General features: G+C 40.8%; 1 protein-coding gene across 1 annotated transcript in view; it reads right to left on the reverse strand.

The window, feature by feature from the left end:
- LOC137431166 (uncharacterized) overlaps nucleotides 1–10960 on the reverse strand; it is an 808282-nt gene extending 797322 nt beyond the window's left edge. The window contains exon 1 of the mRNA XM_078781584.1: nucleotides 10223–10960. The gene's annotated coding sequence lies outside the window, so the exon portion shown is untranslated. The remainder of the gene's footprint in view (nucleotides 1–10222) is intronic.
- Between the last annotated feature and the right edge of the window lie 5660 nt (nucleotides 10961–16620).

Consider the following 16620-nt stretch of genomic DNA (forward strand, 5'->3'; position numbering starts at 1 on the left):
GTTTGTTGATCTGGAGAAAGCATTCGATAGGGTTCCACGCAAAGTATTGACATGGGCAATGAGGAAGTTAGGAGTGGAGGAATGGTTGATCAGAGTAGTGATGGCAATGTACAAAAGAGCGCGCACAGCTGTAAGGACGAAAGACGGGAACAGTGGTGAGTTTGAGGTGAAGGTGGAAGTGCATCAGGTGTCGGTACTAAGTCCACTACTATTTGTAGCTGTGATGGAGGTGCTGGCTCAGAACGTAAAGGAGGGTTTACCGTGGGAGTTGTTGTATGCAGATGATCTGGTGTTGATTGCGGAAAGTATGGATGGACTGAAGGAAAAGATGAACAAGTGGAAGGAATGTATGGAGACAAAAGGTCTGAAGGTGAATATCGGAAAGATGAAGGTGATGGCAAGTGGTAAAGCATGTGGTGAGGTGGAAAGAACTGGGAAGTGGCCCTGTGCTGTGTACAGGAATGTTGTCGGTGTGAACTCCATTCAATGTACAATGTGCGCTGCGTGGGTTCATCAAAAATATAGTGGTCTCAGAGGGTCATTAACCAGTGTGGCAGCTACATTCAAATGTAAGGTGTGCACAGAGGGAGCTGCAGATGGAGGAAATGTTGAGTTGGATCTTGGAGATGGCGTGAAGCTGGAAGGTGTGAAAACATTTTGCTACCTCGGAGACATGCTGAATGGAGAAGGTGGATCAGACTCGGCAACGGTTGCTGGAGTGAGATGTGCATGGAAGAAGTTTCGGGAACTGAGTGGCATGCTGATGAGGAGGGGAGTGTCGTTGAAGCTGAAGGGAAAGGTGTATGCTGCATGTGTGAGAAGTGTTATGATTTATGGGAGCGAGACATTGGTAATGAACGTAGAGCAGCAACGAAGGTTGGAAAGGGTGGAAATGCGAATGGTTCGATGGATGTGCGGAGTATCGTCGAGAGAGAGGAAGACAAATGATGAATTGCGAAAAATGATGGGAATAGAGCCTGTGATTGATGCTGTGAAGAGAAACAGGTTGAGATGGTTTGGTCATGTGTTGAGGCAGGATGAAAGTGACTGGTTGAGAAGAGTGATGGAAATGAATGTAGAAGGAAGTAGAGGACGGGTAAGACTGAGAAAGACTTGACTAACGATGGTGGAAGAAGAAATGCGGGCAAGGGGGTTAACAAGGAGAGATGCAGAAAATAGGGCAAGATGGAGAAGATTGTCATGGGGACCGCAAGGCTAACCCCCGCTCTAGCAGGGAAAATGGCCTTAAAATGCATGTTGTTGTTTTGTTGTTTTTAAAATTTGCATTCTCTAGGTGATGGCCTTAATGTCTACGAGTCATTTATGGGTTTTATTCGTTTTAATCATTTAACCTACCCTGTTTTTTTGTATCTGTCCCATGTCAACACGTCTTCCATCATACCTCTATTATTTTGCATCGACATTTTGTTCTTCATTGATAAACTTTTTCACAAGCTTCAGATTCTGTATCTTAAACAATTTTGAACCATGGTACTACAACACACATAACCATTTAAAAAAAAAAGTTTACTGTTTTCCACTGCAGAAACTTTACATCTTTTTGTGAAAATAAATTAAATAATTTACTTGATCACTCAAAAAAAAGTTTTTAAAAGTCGACACAATATTAACTTTTACAACAATTTCTCTTGAGGTGTGCGAAAGCATGTGGGACACCTTTAATGATGCACAGGAAAGTGGCTTTGTAGCTCTCTGTAAGTGATGCTATCTCAGTTTGTTACAATTTCCTTCCCCATCCTTTTTGCCACTCACAAAGTCCTGCCACTGAACTCAACACACCCAAAACAACAACTCGAGTTGCACAGCCTCATGCCAAATACTTGCACAGATAATAGTGTCCATGTTCTACAGAATGTATGCGACGTTGAATTAGATCAGTTCATTCACCTTTTTGGGTGGCTCGTGCTTTTGGGATCGAAGGATACAAACCAAGGAGGCATCTCTTTTTGGACAATTTGAGAGCATCACTTATTATCCATAGCTATGAATAGGAGATGAACATTCAGCTGCATTGCCTGAAGAAATAGGTCAGCAAGAACAGTGTGTGTCTAGGTACAGTCATTAGGAATTACAGGTGGGATGATGTCAGACATCTCATACAAGGGACGTAGTGGAATGGTGCGACACGGCAGGACCACATTGGCACGAGTAAACAGGAAGGCTTAAAACTACAATGCTTTAAGGTTTCTTAGGGAATGACTACACAATATGTACCACAACCACTCCGGATGAACAAGTACACATAAACAAAAGGGGGAAAAAGGGGACGAGGTTGAAAATGTCACTTATTATGCCACCGCCCACACATCTCCCCAGTTGTGATTGTGTAATGCATATACTACAGAACATTGGAATTGATACTCCCTGGTGAAAGTTTCTTACATGTTGAATTTTCTAGATCAATAGCAAAAGCTCTTCCGTGGTGTGTAAATGGTTCACACCGTGCACGTCGTGTGCGCTCGCTCGGATCCACAAAGACGTGTTGCTTCAGCAGTTGTAAGGCAACCCTCTGCAATGAAACGATCTTTCAGACAATGAGGTACTTCCTAAAGTATGTGGACAATGCCCACCTGTGAAGTACTGTTGTGACGGAGCAAATATGGAAAGCTAAACGACTTCTGTTCAAGACCAGTCGAGCAATTTGTTGGAGGTGGGAAAGAGTCCTGTCGAACATGTCTCCATTGACATTCACGTTCATTACACATAGCATCCTGCTCTCTTATTCTCAATGTCTCTTCACAAATTTTCTGAGGGCCTTGCCTCCGGAACTATACTGCGCCCAAAATTTGCATCTCCAATAACATTCAACTGCCTGGACCACCTGCATAGATTTTCAATATTCTTACCTCTATCTTTGGCTCTCTCGCAACTGAGTCGGCAGAATCCTGAAATCTGCACCAAAGTTGAACTTTAAATATTCAGAGCGTGTTCCTCAAAAGACACTTTGGTGCTTTTTGCCATATATGGTGATTGTTATGAGGGCGGGATAAGAAGCCATTTCCTCAACCAACCATAAATCTTTCTCTCGATTGTCTCCATTTTACCCAGAGGTACAGAATATATCATAAGTGGCCGTAAAAGCCTTGTTTACGACCAACGATGTTAATACCACAATTTGAAGAGCTGAGTGGACTTGTCACAAAATAACTATGAAAAAGTATTCCAGATATGGATGGTTACCATACTGTAGATGGAGTTCCTGGTTCTAGCTAACTGTCCAATAATGTGACTTAAGTACTTCTTCCACTCAGGTCTTCAATTGAACAAACTCCCTCACTCTCTTCAATCCCACTCCTCCCTCCAGGTCTTTAAAACAGCTGTTCACCCCCATCTCTTATCTTCCCCCATCCAAAACCTTGATCTTTTCTACCCCCGCTAATTCACCCCAGATACACTTTTTTGAAATACCGACTTCCTTCCTGGAAGTCCTAGCAGTCCCAGCAGTTTTTACCTCTCCCACTCCCCCAACCCCCTTTCCATGCCTCCTCCCCCCAAGCCCTCTCCCTCCCACAGATCTCCTGATGTCCCTGTTTTCTATTGTTGTTGTACTTCTGTGCTTCCCTCTCTCTCCCCATCTTGTCTCCTGCTCCCTTTATTATATGTTTTATGTGTCCGTTTATATGTTTTTTAGTGATTGATGTTAGCTCTTACACGAGCCTCGATCTTGTATCCCCCCAAAAAAAAAACTCCTCCAATAACTCTTTTGCAATTGATTTCAAACGTTTCTCTGTTGTGCATTGAACTTCCATAAGCCCAAAGTATATCTGACAGGGATGCTTCAGGCAATGCACCCAAAAATCTTTTTTAAAATCCCTAATACTTTCCTGTTTTGGAAGCCTTTTACTTGGCAGATAAAAAGTTTGCTCTGCCATAACAGATTTCCGTTTGCATCACCGGGCACATATTTTTCCTTGCTTCGGACTTCATTCTCTACCTTGTCGTCTTCTCTTAAAGTTTAAATTTATCATTCTGCGTGGTGTTCTCTTCCAACAGGATAAAGTTGTCCGCGTCAGTCCTAATTAGCAAGGCATCAATTGCTTTCCTGTTCGTACCCACTGACACCTTCAGCCACCTATTACCGCATGAACGAGCATCTCCACTGCCAGAACAAACAAAACCAAGCAAATGCATGTACATATCCACCGCAATGCCTTCTTGAGTCTTTGCCAGCATGTAGTGTATGTAGATGATGAACACCACATGGTGAATTTACCAAAATACTGTTGGTAGGAAAACAAAATGATGCCAGCATGAACATCATCCAATCAGCCGATGTGGGAATGAACTACCTGATCCGTTAGCCGAGCGTAGCCACACCCCGGATATCCTTTGCTTGATTGATGTTCCACATGATGTAGCTAAGTGTTCTATGAAGGCAAAAAAAACCTGGGGATCATATACGGATGTGTTCCTTGAATGTATTAGCGATTATAACGTTTGTTAAATGACTATAGGTGTTATAGTAAAGAAGATGTTGCCTTTTAAGGAGAAATATTGCTTGAAACTAACAGATTTCCTTTATTTGAGGATTCAATATTCATTTTTGGGACGCAAGTGTCCCTTTTCCTTTAACCATGAGTCAGGCATAGATTTCTCTTTCCAAATATCTTGAATTAACTTCTATAGTTTCTGGACCATTATTTAATATCAAAACATTTATTACCATGCTTGCATGAAGCGAAAGTGGGGTTAACACGTTCACTGCCGAATACAGGTACTGTACACTCGTAGTGCAGGTTGCACCAGATTCTTCCACTATGAGTATTCTCGTAGAAAGGACTACGCTATTGTTTTGTAAACACAATATACTTTCTGCCAGATAACACAACAAACAATGTGCTGTCAGTTTGGTGAACATAAATTGATGTCACAATCATGTCAGTTTCCATGAGATCATTATCATTGATTATCAGTCTCCATGAGATGATTATCAGTCTCCATAAGATCATTATCAGTCTCCATGCGATCATTATCAGTGATTATCAGTCTCCATGAGATCATTATCAGTCTCCATGTGATCATTATCAGTGATTATCAGTCTCCATGAGATCATTATCATTATCAGTGATTATCAGTCTCCATGAGATGATTATCAGTCTCCATGAGATCATTATCAGTCTCCATGCGATCATTATCAGTGATTATCAGTCTTCATGAGATCATTATCAGTCTCCATGTGATCATTATCATTATCAGTGATTATCAGTCTCCATGAGATCATTATCAGTCTCCATGTGATCATTATCATTATCAGTGATTATCAGTCTCCATGAGATCATTATCAGTCTCCATGTGATCATTATCAGTGATTATCAGTCTCCATGAGATCATTATCATTATCAGTGATTATCAGTCTCCATGAGATGATTATCAGTCTCCATGAGATCATTATCAGTCTCCATGCGATCATTATCAGTGATTATCAGTCTTCATGAGATCATTATCAGTCTCCATGTGATCATTATCATTATCAGTGATTATCAGTCTCCATGAGATCATTATCAGTCTCCATGTGATCATTATCATTATCAGTGATTATCAGTCTCCATGAGATCATTATCAGTCCATGCGATCATTATCATTATCAGTGATTACCAGTCTCCATGAGATCATTATCAGTCTCCATGCAATCATGATTATCAGTGATTATCAGTCTCCATGAGATCATTATCAGTGATTATCAGTCTCCATGAGATCATTATCAGTCTCCATGCGATCATTATCAGTGATTATCAGTCTCCATGAGATCATTACCAGTCTCCATGAGATCATTATCAGTGATTATCAGTCTCCATGAGATGATTATCAGTCTCCATGAGATCATTATCAGTCTCCATGCAATCATTATTATTATCAGTGATTATCAGTCTCCATGAGATCATTATCTGTCTCCATGCGATCATATTATCATTATCAGTGATTATCAGTCTCCATGCGATCATTATCATTATCAGTGATTATCAGTCTTCATGAGATCATTATCAGTCTCCGTGTGATCATTATCATTATCAGTCTCCATGAGATCATTATCAGTCTCCATGTGATCATTATCATTATCAGTGATTATCAGTCTCCATGAGATCATTATCAGTCCATGCGATCATTATCATTATCAGTGATTACCAGTCTCCATGAGATCATTATCAGTCTCCATGCAATCATGATCATTATCAGTGATTATCAGTCTCCATGAGATCATTATCAGTGATTATCAGTCTCCATGAGATCATTATCAGTCTCCATGCAATCATTATCAGTGATTTATCAGTCTCCATGAGATCATTACCAGTCTCCATGAGATCATTATCAGTGATTATCAGTCTCCATGAGATGATTATCAGTCTCCATGAGATCATTATCAGTCTCCATGCAATCATTTATTATTATCAGTGATTATCAGTCTCCATGAGATCATTATCTGTCTCCATGCGATCATATTATCATTATCAGTGATTATCAGTCTCCATGGGATCATTATCAGCCTCCATGAGATTATCAGCCTCCATGAGATCATTATCAGTCTCCATGAGATCATTATCAGTCTCCATGAGATCATTATCAGTCTCCATGCAATCATTATTATTATCAGTGATTATCAGTCTCCATGAGATCATTATCTGTCTCCATGCGATCATATTATCATTATCAGTGATTATCAGTCTCCATGCGATCATTATCATTATCAGTGATTATCAGTCTCCATGGGATCATTATCAGCCTCCATGAGATTATCAGCCTCCATGAGATCATTATCAGTCTCCATGAGATCATTATCAGTCTCCATGAGAAGTTTTTCCACTTCATCTGCATTCATACGTACCATTTTGAAAGGCAATGACAAGTAGGAAAAATGAAAAAGCACGTGGTACTCAGCACATGATCTACCATTAGTAATGACGTCATACCAACAGTGCTAAAATAGTCCTGCGAGATAACTCGAAGCTGGCATATGGAATTGAAAATCTTGGCCTCATGTTATCTACAAGTTTTCTCTTAACGTGAAGTTTTCGTTTTCTGCACCAATATATAAGAAATTAACTTAGATTGTTCATAGAAGGGTAAAATTTGAAAAGAAACGATATGTACATGCATACTGGGCTTGCAAATGGGAGTGGTGCATTCTATAAGAGTTAGCAGTCAACGTGTTAAGCAATTTGTTCACCTTGTCTGTCTGTCTGTCTGTCTACAAACGTCACTTTATAATCGAGGAACTACTAAATTTCATTTGAATGTTATATTTACCTCCGTCACCAAAGGTGTTTTCACCCTTGTCTGTCCGTTTGTCTGTGAACAAAATATCTCAAAAAGTTGTGGACGGATTCGGACAAAATTTGGCAGAGAGGTAGGTATGTGACAAGCGCGAAATGATTAGATTTTGATGAAGATGCAGATTCGGATCCGGCTATAAGAATTTTTTAAAGTGATTATTCACCATTGAGTGATATGGTTAAAACCAACATATAGCAGGATATCTCAAAAAGTTGTGGACGGATTTGGACGAAACTTGGTGGATCGGTTGGGTGTCTGACAAGGACAAATATATTCTATGTTGGTGAAGATCAGGATCCGGATACATCTACTAGAATTTTTAAAGTGATTCTTCACCATTGAGAGATATGGCCAAACAGGGGAGGTACGCTCTCTACTGAGTGTCGTTCTAGTTTGAATATGAATCGGAAAACAACATGTTGTTTAGCTGTACTTGGACAAAATATTATGGCATTTTACATCATCTCAACCAATCAAATTTTCCGCTCGGAGATCCCACCCATGTTCTTTTTCTCAAGACTGCATGGCGTAAGGTGTTCTATGAACTCTCTAGTTACCCTTGCCTGAGGAGAGGGTATTGAATTTGAGTCCGTTTGTCTGTTTGTTTGTCTGTCTGTTTGTCTGTCTGTTTGTTTGTCTGTTTGTTTGTCTGCACAGAATAAATATGATTTTCTCTGCAACCGTTGGTCCAATTGACAGGAAATTTTCACCATAGGTGCAACTCCACCTGTATAATTTTTAAATGATAATTATGGCATAATAGGTCATGTGGTTCGGCCGCCATTTTGGAAAAACTGAAAAATTTTGCACCTCTATATCTCAAAGGGCTAAATAGAAAAAATTGAGACATGGCTCATTGTAAAGAACTCTCCATGGGGAATAAAATATGTTAATGATGATGTCATAGGTACCTCCATTATGACGTCATAATTCGACAAGTACAAAACTTCATCCGATCAAGATGAAATTTCTTCAGCATAATCTAGGAATAAATTAGTTTAGAAAAAAATAAATAATGACGTCATCGGTCACGTGGTTCGGCCGCCATATTTGTTTTAACACAAAAGCCTTAAAAAACACTGAAAATACATCCTGGCGAGGGTTTGCAATATCTGATTGCTCTTTCTTGTTCACTCTTGTAATTGAAAATTGGGTATTATGCATGTAAGGAAATTGACGAATGACGTACAAATGTTTTAAATTAATTTGCAAAAAAAAAGAATCAGTACAAAAAGTATAAAAAATTAAGTAAGGTTGAAAATTAAGTCAATTAGTTCAGTACAAAAATCATTCCATGGAATCATAGACTAAAGAGATGGATGTTGAAGGTTCCTTTGGCTGCATCCAAAAATGTCTCAAATAAACGGTCTTCAGAAAATTAATTCAGGACATTATGACATCTTCCTCAAATGTTTCCATTCCATAGATGAGATCGTGAGTGAACGGGACTTCATCTCAACATTGCCAGTATCTCAGGCTACAAAGAACACTTTACTCACAGAATGAATCGCGTTCCTACAAAGAACAAAAGTAAGATGCAAATGCGGCTCCAAGGCTGGAGGCTCAGCCTATGGATGGGTCACGCAACTTGTAACGTACAGGTGTGTAGTTTTTTTTTTTTGGTATACAAGATTGAGGCTCGTGTAAGAGCCAACATTGATCACAAAAAGACAAACTGACACATAAAACATATGATAAAGGGAGCGGGAGACAATATGGAGAGCAGGGATATCGGGAGATCTGTGGGAGGGAGCGGGCTTTGGGGGAGGAGGCATGGGAAGGGGGGGGGGGGGGGGAGAGGTAAAAAAAACACATGTACATTGCGAGGACTTCCAGGAAAGAAGTCGGAATTTCAAAAAAGTGGATCTGGGGTGAATTAACGGGGGTAGAAAAGATCAAGGTTTTGGATGGGGGAAGATAACAGATGGTGGTGAACAGCTGTTTTAAAGACCTTGATGGAGGAGTGGGGTTGAAGAGAGTGAGGGAGTTTGTTCCAGAGGCGGGAGAAAAGAGGAATGAAAGAGTGAAGGTGAATAGAGAGTCTTGATTTTAACCATAAGAGGTGTGTAGCTTGATCATTGATAGAACGATTTGTTCAGTGTGGAAGTCTTCATCGTGATCCTTGCGGTGGAGCGATGAGAGAGTAACAATATCTTGAAACCTAGATGATTACAGATACTCATAGTTTGTAAAATGAAAATGTTACCCTGACTCCCTGAGGTTCTCAAAAATGGCCGAGACCAAAGAAAGAAAGAACAGATGCAGATATCACACAGATTCCTACTGATCACCAAAGATTGGAGGAATGCGCATTCTTTTTTCCTCTTAGGCAAACGATGTGGCAGATATTTCCCCCGACCTTTTGGAAAGGTTACAGAATACAATCTACCCGATTTCGTCGGGACAAATGGGGATCAAAGGAACAGGGTCCACACAACATAGCAATGCCCCGTCATGCATTGCATTGCAATCTCTGAGCAGCACTTTGCAACCGAGCATAGCATTCCAGGTTTAGGCCACCCACCTCAATCGCCAATTCTTGCTCCGTGAAAATATTTTTCTTTCCAATCCACAAAACAGAAAAAGAAAAAGGTTTCAAAAAAAAAAATCCGCAGCAGTATCTGCTTCATACATGCATCATGTCTGAAAATGGAAGCTAGAAGCAATATATCACAAAAATATTGTCTAAAAATTTCTCTTCACCTGGACGAACAGGTGAAGCCGGTTAAAGTCACACGTAGGGCACGCGCCGGGGTTGCCTCTGCTGAACTTGCCATGAGCCATTGCAAATTCTACATATGAACATGTGGCTTTCACTTTCCTCCTGCACCTGCCTGGGCTGGAGCCTTGGAAGCACCACGAGGCATAATGAGGAACACGGTGAGAGCGACACAACACATCTTAAGACACAGAGACTCTCCTGGGTACTCACCTGATGAGGCAGAAGTGCGTACAGGTACAGTAATCCAATCAACCTTTTCTCCCGTTGTGACAATCTCCAATTTTCCTTCTCCGACTCTCCGACCAAGCTATTCCGTCCTCGATTTCCTTCTCGGTGCTATTGTTTTGTCTCTTCCTTCTTTTTCTTTTTGCACCCAGGCTGTGCTTGCTTATGTCTGTGAAGCCTCCCAGAGTTATTTCTTTTAAAAATAGATCTCTATCTCTATTTCACACTTTTCACAGATCAACACTTCTCTTTTTCTCTCTTGCCTCTTCCTCATTTTAAGCTCCATGTGCACAGCATCTGTTCGAACCGCCCCCCTCTTGGTATAAGAATCTCAGTAGTACCCCATGCTGCCAGCACCAACCCTCCTGCGATCAGTTCCACTCACCGGCCCCCATGACATCAGCCCCACACCGTCACCAAAACATGTAACGTTGTTCCACGCAGCGATGGAACTGAAAGCAGCCAGCTGGACTACATTCCTGCTTTTGCTCTTTCCCATCTGCTGCCCTCAGCACCTATCTACACCTCCTTGCACCTCAAAACCCAAAGGAGTATACCTGTACTACCTACAACACTTACTATGCGCTTTCGCCCTACTTACTGGATATCCTTCATTATTTGCCCATTTTGGCTTGGGAACCTGGCCTGTCTCCCATCTGCTGCCCTCAGCACCGATCTACGCCTCCTTGCACCTCAAAACCCAAAACAACATACCTGTACTACCTACAACACTTTTATCCCCACCAAACTCTCTTGTGCTTTCATCCTACTCACCGGACATCCTCCATTATTTGCCCATTTTGGCTTGGGAACCTGGCCTGTCTGTCTGTACCGGTATTTGCTTTTTGTTTCCTTTCCCAAGCTTCCTATTTTCTTGCCTTCTGCCACTCACTGATTCGGTGCTGAAAGCCAGGCACTTCCTGTCTCACCCTGCTTACAATGTTTACGTGCACAAAGAGGAGGTTCTTCCTGTTCATGGCAGCAATGTTGCTTGCTAGTTGTTGTGTCTAAGCTTGGATTTTCATTGGTTACAATCCCCTCGAATAATCACACAATCGGTGGACGTTAGGTCAAACGTCCTATTTCTTTGCGGCATGTTTTGCCAAGTGAGGGTCTGCTATATGAAGTGCTGAAGTTCTATTTATATTAGAACTGCAGGGCATTAAATTGTTTTGAATCCAGGATAGTTTCCATTTTGGATGTGAGTGCTTGTTTGTCTATACATGGTTTGAGGTTCATGGTTGAACCTAAACACTGACGAGGGTTGTGGGGGAGCATACCTAATCCTGTACCATACTCTATTTACAGAGCGCTGGTGTTGCCGAAGCAGTTTCTGGCTATGTCTGCATAGATCCTGCCCATGATCCTGCCGGTGATAGGGTTATGCTGGGTGGTTTGCCATTGCCCTCCCAGCTCTTTTGTCTGTGCTCTATCCTCTGTGCTCTATCCTCTGTGCTCTATCCTCTGTGCTTTATCCTCTGTGCTCTATCCTCTGTGCTCTATCCTCTAATGCTGAGCAGCAAGCACAAGGGGGGAGGGCCTACCCAGATCCTCATCATTGCTAATTGGGGTTACACACACTTATACTAGCACTCATTAAGAGATAACTAATGAGTAATTGACCCCTCATTAACCCAAAGTCATTTTTTTGTAACAATATGTAATGCTGGTGTTGATTATGTCTGTCCATTCATAACATGTATCTCTGTTCCACACCATCCTACTCTTAGTATGTAAACTCTTATCCTGTATTGTTGACCTCTTTCATGAGACTCAATACCTGTATATACCAAACAATCTTCTGTCTGTAATCACGTGTGTGTGTGTGTGTGTGTGTGTGTGTGTGTGTGTGTGTGTGTGTGTGTGTGTGTGTGTGTGTGTGTGTGTGTGTGTGTCCGTCCATCCGTCCGTCTGTCCATCCCGGCCGTACCGTTTTTACCATTTGAGTTTTGTTATCAACCTTTCACTAAAGATTTACTATGATAATACAGAGAAGGCCAATTAATAATTTTTTCAAAAGGTCAAAGATGAGCACAGCATCACCTAAAGTCATTAATTTTCATCCAATTGACCTGAAATTTAAATTTACCATTTGACTTTTGTCATCAAATTTTCAACAAAGCTTTATTATGATAATATGGAGAAGACAAATTCATAATTTGGTCTAAAGGTCAGCGTCACCAAAAATCACCAATTTTCACTCGATTGACCTGGAATTTAAAGAATTTGCATATCGAGTCACTGAATTGGTTCACCAATCAAAAGCTCCAAGCTGATTGTTTTTTTTAGATCAAAAGATCAAAGGTGAATTTGAGGACTTCACCGATAATTTCTTATACACCTCCATTAATGGACAGATTGAGTTTGGGTGATTAGCACCCTAGATGAGAGTTTCTGCACCAAGTGATTCACTCAGTCACCATTAAAGTAATGGACCAATGGTACAGATCAGCGTGACGCATCGACTGGCTCGGTAGTTTCATTGTAGGTGTGTGTGTGTGTGTGTGTGTGTGTGTGTGTGTGTGTGTGTGTGTGTGTGTCCATTTTGGATGCGAGTCCAAAATGGCCGATCTGCCACGAGGTATTGTGGCCGATCTGCCACTAGGTATTGTGGCAGATAGGCCCGTGATCCAGCTCGGAAAGATGGAATCAATCGGCCGTCACGACCAGTTTGACGCTGTTCGGACCGGATAACTGGCTGACCAGGCAGCTGCAACAAAATATTACCCGATAATAATCACATTATCCTTCGTCATTATCATCACATGCATTTGCAGCACCCGGCTGCAGGTTTGCTCCATTTTTGGAGTTGCAGAAATTCTGCTGATAAAGCACCTCCAGGAGCAGAATTTGTCCAGGGTACAAGCACACAATGGGCCACTCCTTTAAACAGCTACAACAAAGTCTTTAAAGTCCACACAGCGAAGGCCGGCAGATGGGATAACCCCAGAAAGATGGCATAACAACTGGGACAACACCGGCCTGCAATGGACAAGATGACAGCTCAAAGACGAGAGTCAGCTATCTCCTGTCTATCCCGACAGTCCTGAAACTTTAGCGTTTCGTTCTAAATAGGACTACTGTAGGCTGTACGATGTATTCCTTATGGGAATTCCGCAGCATTAGAAGAAATAAGGAATAAAGAACATTGCATACAGAGTTCTGATTGTAGTTTTGAATGTTGTCGAGCAAATGTGTGCCATTTTTATCATGTGAACCAGATGGGCAAGCCTCAATGATATCTCCTTATTTGGTTGGTAAAAAGCAGATATTTACATTTAATTGTGTTTTTCAAAGTATTTTTCCATCTATTATGCCAGGTGTTAACGGTTAATTAAGGAGACCGGCTTGAGATCTCAGGGTCCTGAATGCCATGCCGTTGAATTAACACCAGATGGGTTGATTCAATCTGTCATCCTTCGGAGGTCCACAAAATGAGTACCAGCTTACTGGGATGAATGGGCCATTCAAGTGTCGTGCGTCGGAGTGATGACCCATCCAGGATTGTGCCCAAATAGCCAAGAAATTGCTTCGGCAGCCATGTGTGTCTGAAGATGCACAAACGAGTAGTCATCATTGGTTGATAAAAACCCATTGTTTATCTTTTCTGCAAACACAGAACCAATACCTCTTTCATATACAGCACATGGCTATGGTTTCCCATTATTTGCTCGGAGCACGAGCTGTGCCGCTGATGCAGTGCCCCTTGTAGGTTAAATAAGGATATTGAAATGAGTTCATCATGCCGGTGATAGCTCACCTCCTCTCTGTGAAAGCCGGTTGGTCGCCGAATTTAACATCCTTCCGATGGATGGCACGCATATTGATGGATCATCCTGCCTGTGAAACACCAGCATGGCAGTTTATAGCTAGTCGGGAAACAAACCCAGGCCAGACAGCTCAGAGGCGAGTGTGTGTACCTCTAGGGTCTAGTAGGCTATCCTACCAGTCGAGAACCAATATAAGCCTTCATAGACATTTCTATATTGCATTCCTAGCCTTTTATTACTCCAATGAGGAATTTAAAAGTTTCGCCTGGGGCATTGGCCAAATTCGAAATTCCTATTCAAATCTAGTGGCACTGATTGGGTTTCTCAGTGATGATGCAACCAGCAGAACAAATTTGTCACCAAGTCCTTATCACACCATTGTATGGACGAAATGGTGTTGACCTGAGTTTGACTGCATCTCCTCCATAAACCAGTGCGTTCATCTTCATGCTTAGCTCAACCATTCTCATGATGTCCTTGAAACAAAGGGATAAATTCCTGGAGTTGCGAAACAAACAGAGTTAACTTTGGGAAACAAACTTTGTGAATCCTTCTGAGCTCTTACTTTGCTCCCATCGAAGCTATCAGAGCAGATCTCCCAAAAGATCAGACCACACGTAATATTACATGTTAGATCAGGTCATTGAAAATATCGGACCACATATTATATTATAACATGTTCGGTCAGGTCATTGAAAATATCGGACCACATATTATATTATAACATGTTAGGTCAGGTCATTGAAAATATCGGACCACATATTATATTATAACATGTCAGGACAGGTCATTGAAAATATCGGACCACATATTATATTATAACATGTTAGGACAGGTCATTGAAAATATCGGACCACATATTATATTATAACATGTTAGGACAGGTCATTGAAAATATCGGACCACATATTATATTATAACATGTTAGGTCAGGTCATTGAAAATATCGGACCACATATTATATTATAACATGTCAGGACAGGTCATTGAAAATATCGGACCACATATTATATTATAACATGTTAGGTCAGGTCATTGAAAATATCAGACCACATTATATTATAACATGTTAGGTCAGGTCATTGAAAATATCAGACCACATTATATTATAACATGTTAGGTCAGGTCATTGAAAATATCAGACCACATTATATTATAACATGTTAGGTCAGGTCATTGAAAATATCAGACCACATATTATATTATAACATGTTAGATCAGGTCATTGAAAATATCAGACCACATATTATATTATAACATGTTAGGTCAGGTCATTGAAAATATCGGACCACATATTATATTATAACATGTTAGATCAGATCATTGAAAATATCAGACCACGCATGATATTATAACATGTTAGATCAGGTCATTGAAGGGATCAGACAATTTCTCATCATTGTAAGTTTCCGATAATAAAATGTACTTTCGTGAGCATGTTGGGGCAGTGGTGGGGGTGGGGGAGACAATATCACAATTCACAAAACCACTTGAGGAGTGGGGATATTGTTTCATAATATTATTAATATTATCATAAGTGTTTTTACTTTTGTAATGAGAGGCAGCTTTGGAAAAACGCCACGAAAACTCCTTGGAATAACTCCACGGAAACGGCAGGAAGGGTTGTGTTATACCCCATGTGGGGTATATAGACTGCAGTAGATCTATGATCAGGTGAGATCGTCGACATGATAAGCATAGACTAATGTCTGGATTCCTCCAAATTTATTTCTGTTCAGTGTTAAACAGCATTATCGACTATTTAAAAGGTAACCAAGCATGTTTGTGGTTTATTCTATTTTTCCTTCAGGTGGGCCGTTGCTCTCATGAAAACGGCACGATAAGCTGTTTTTCACGTTAACACGACAGGAAAACCCTTTGGTAAGGTGAGATATTAGTCGTATTATTATTGTATTGCGATAACATTAATATTATGCTATTATCATTCGTTTTGATATTAGAAGTGGCCTTGGAAAAACGCCACGATAAAGCTAACTTAACATGGATATACACCTCAACAAGCATCCCCATTGGCGGCAATGGCGGGGGAAACCCCGTTGAGGGAGAAAACCCCCTTGGGGTGGAGGGGCAAATGAATGCGCTGCAACCTTCATTGTGTGACCATTGGTCATCCTGTCAAGTTTGGTTAAGATCGGATAAGTAACGACCGAATGTATCGCGGTCAAAATATTCATTAGACAGACAGACGTCAAATTGTGTATTTTAGTGTGATGATGTCGTTGATTTAAAAAAATCACAACATAATATTGAATAAGATTAAACAAAAAAAGACCCGCTAATTCTTTTGGTTACCATTTAAAAATTGTAGTTACCTCCGCCACCGAAGTGAACGGAGGATATGTATTCACCTTTGTCTGTCTTTTGTTTGTTACTTGCAAAATCAAAGATTTTTCATGTATATTGGTCGGTCGACTTTGTTATTCCGTCTGTCAGTTTGTTTGTTACTTGCAAAATCGAAGATTTTTCAAGTATATTGGTCGGTTGTGTTTGTGGTTCTGTCTGTCTGTCTGTCTGTTTGTTTGTTTGTTTGTTTGTCACCGGCCTGCAGGTCACAATTTTCAACCGATCTTCACCAAACTTCACCAAATGGTA

Source organism: Myxine glutinosa, chromosome 7, assembly GCF_964187855.1.
Source record: "Myxine glutinosa chromosome 7, kmMyxGlut1.1, whole genome shotgun sequence".
Taxonomy (NCBI): Eukaryota; Metazoa; Chordata; class Myxini; order Myxiniformes; family Myxinidae; genus Myxine; species Myxine glutinosa.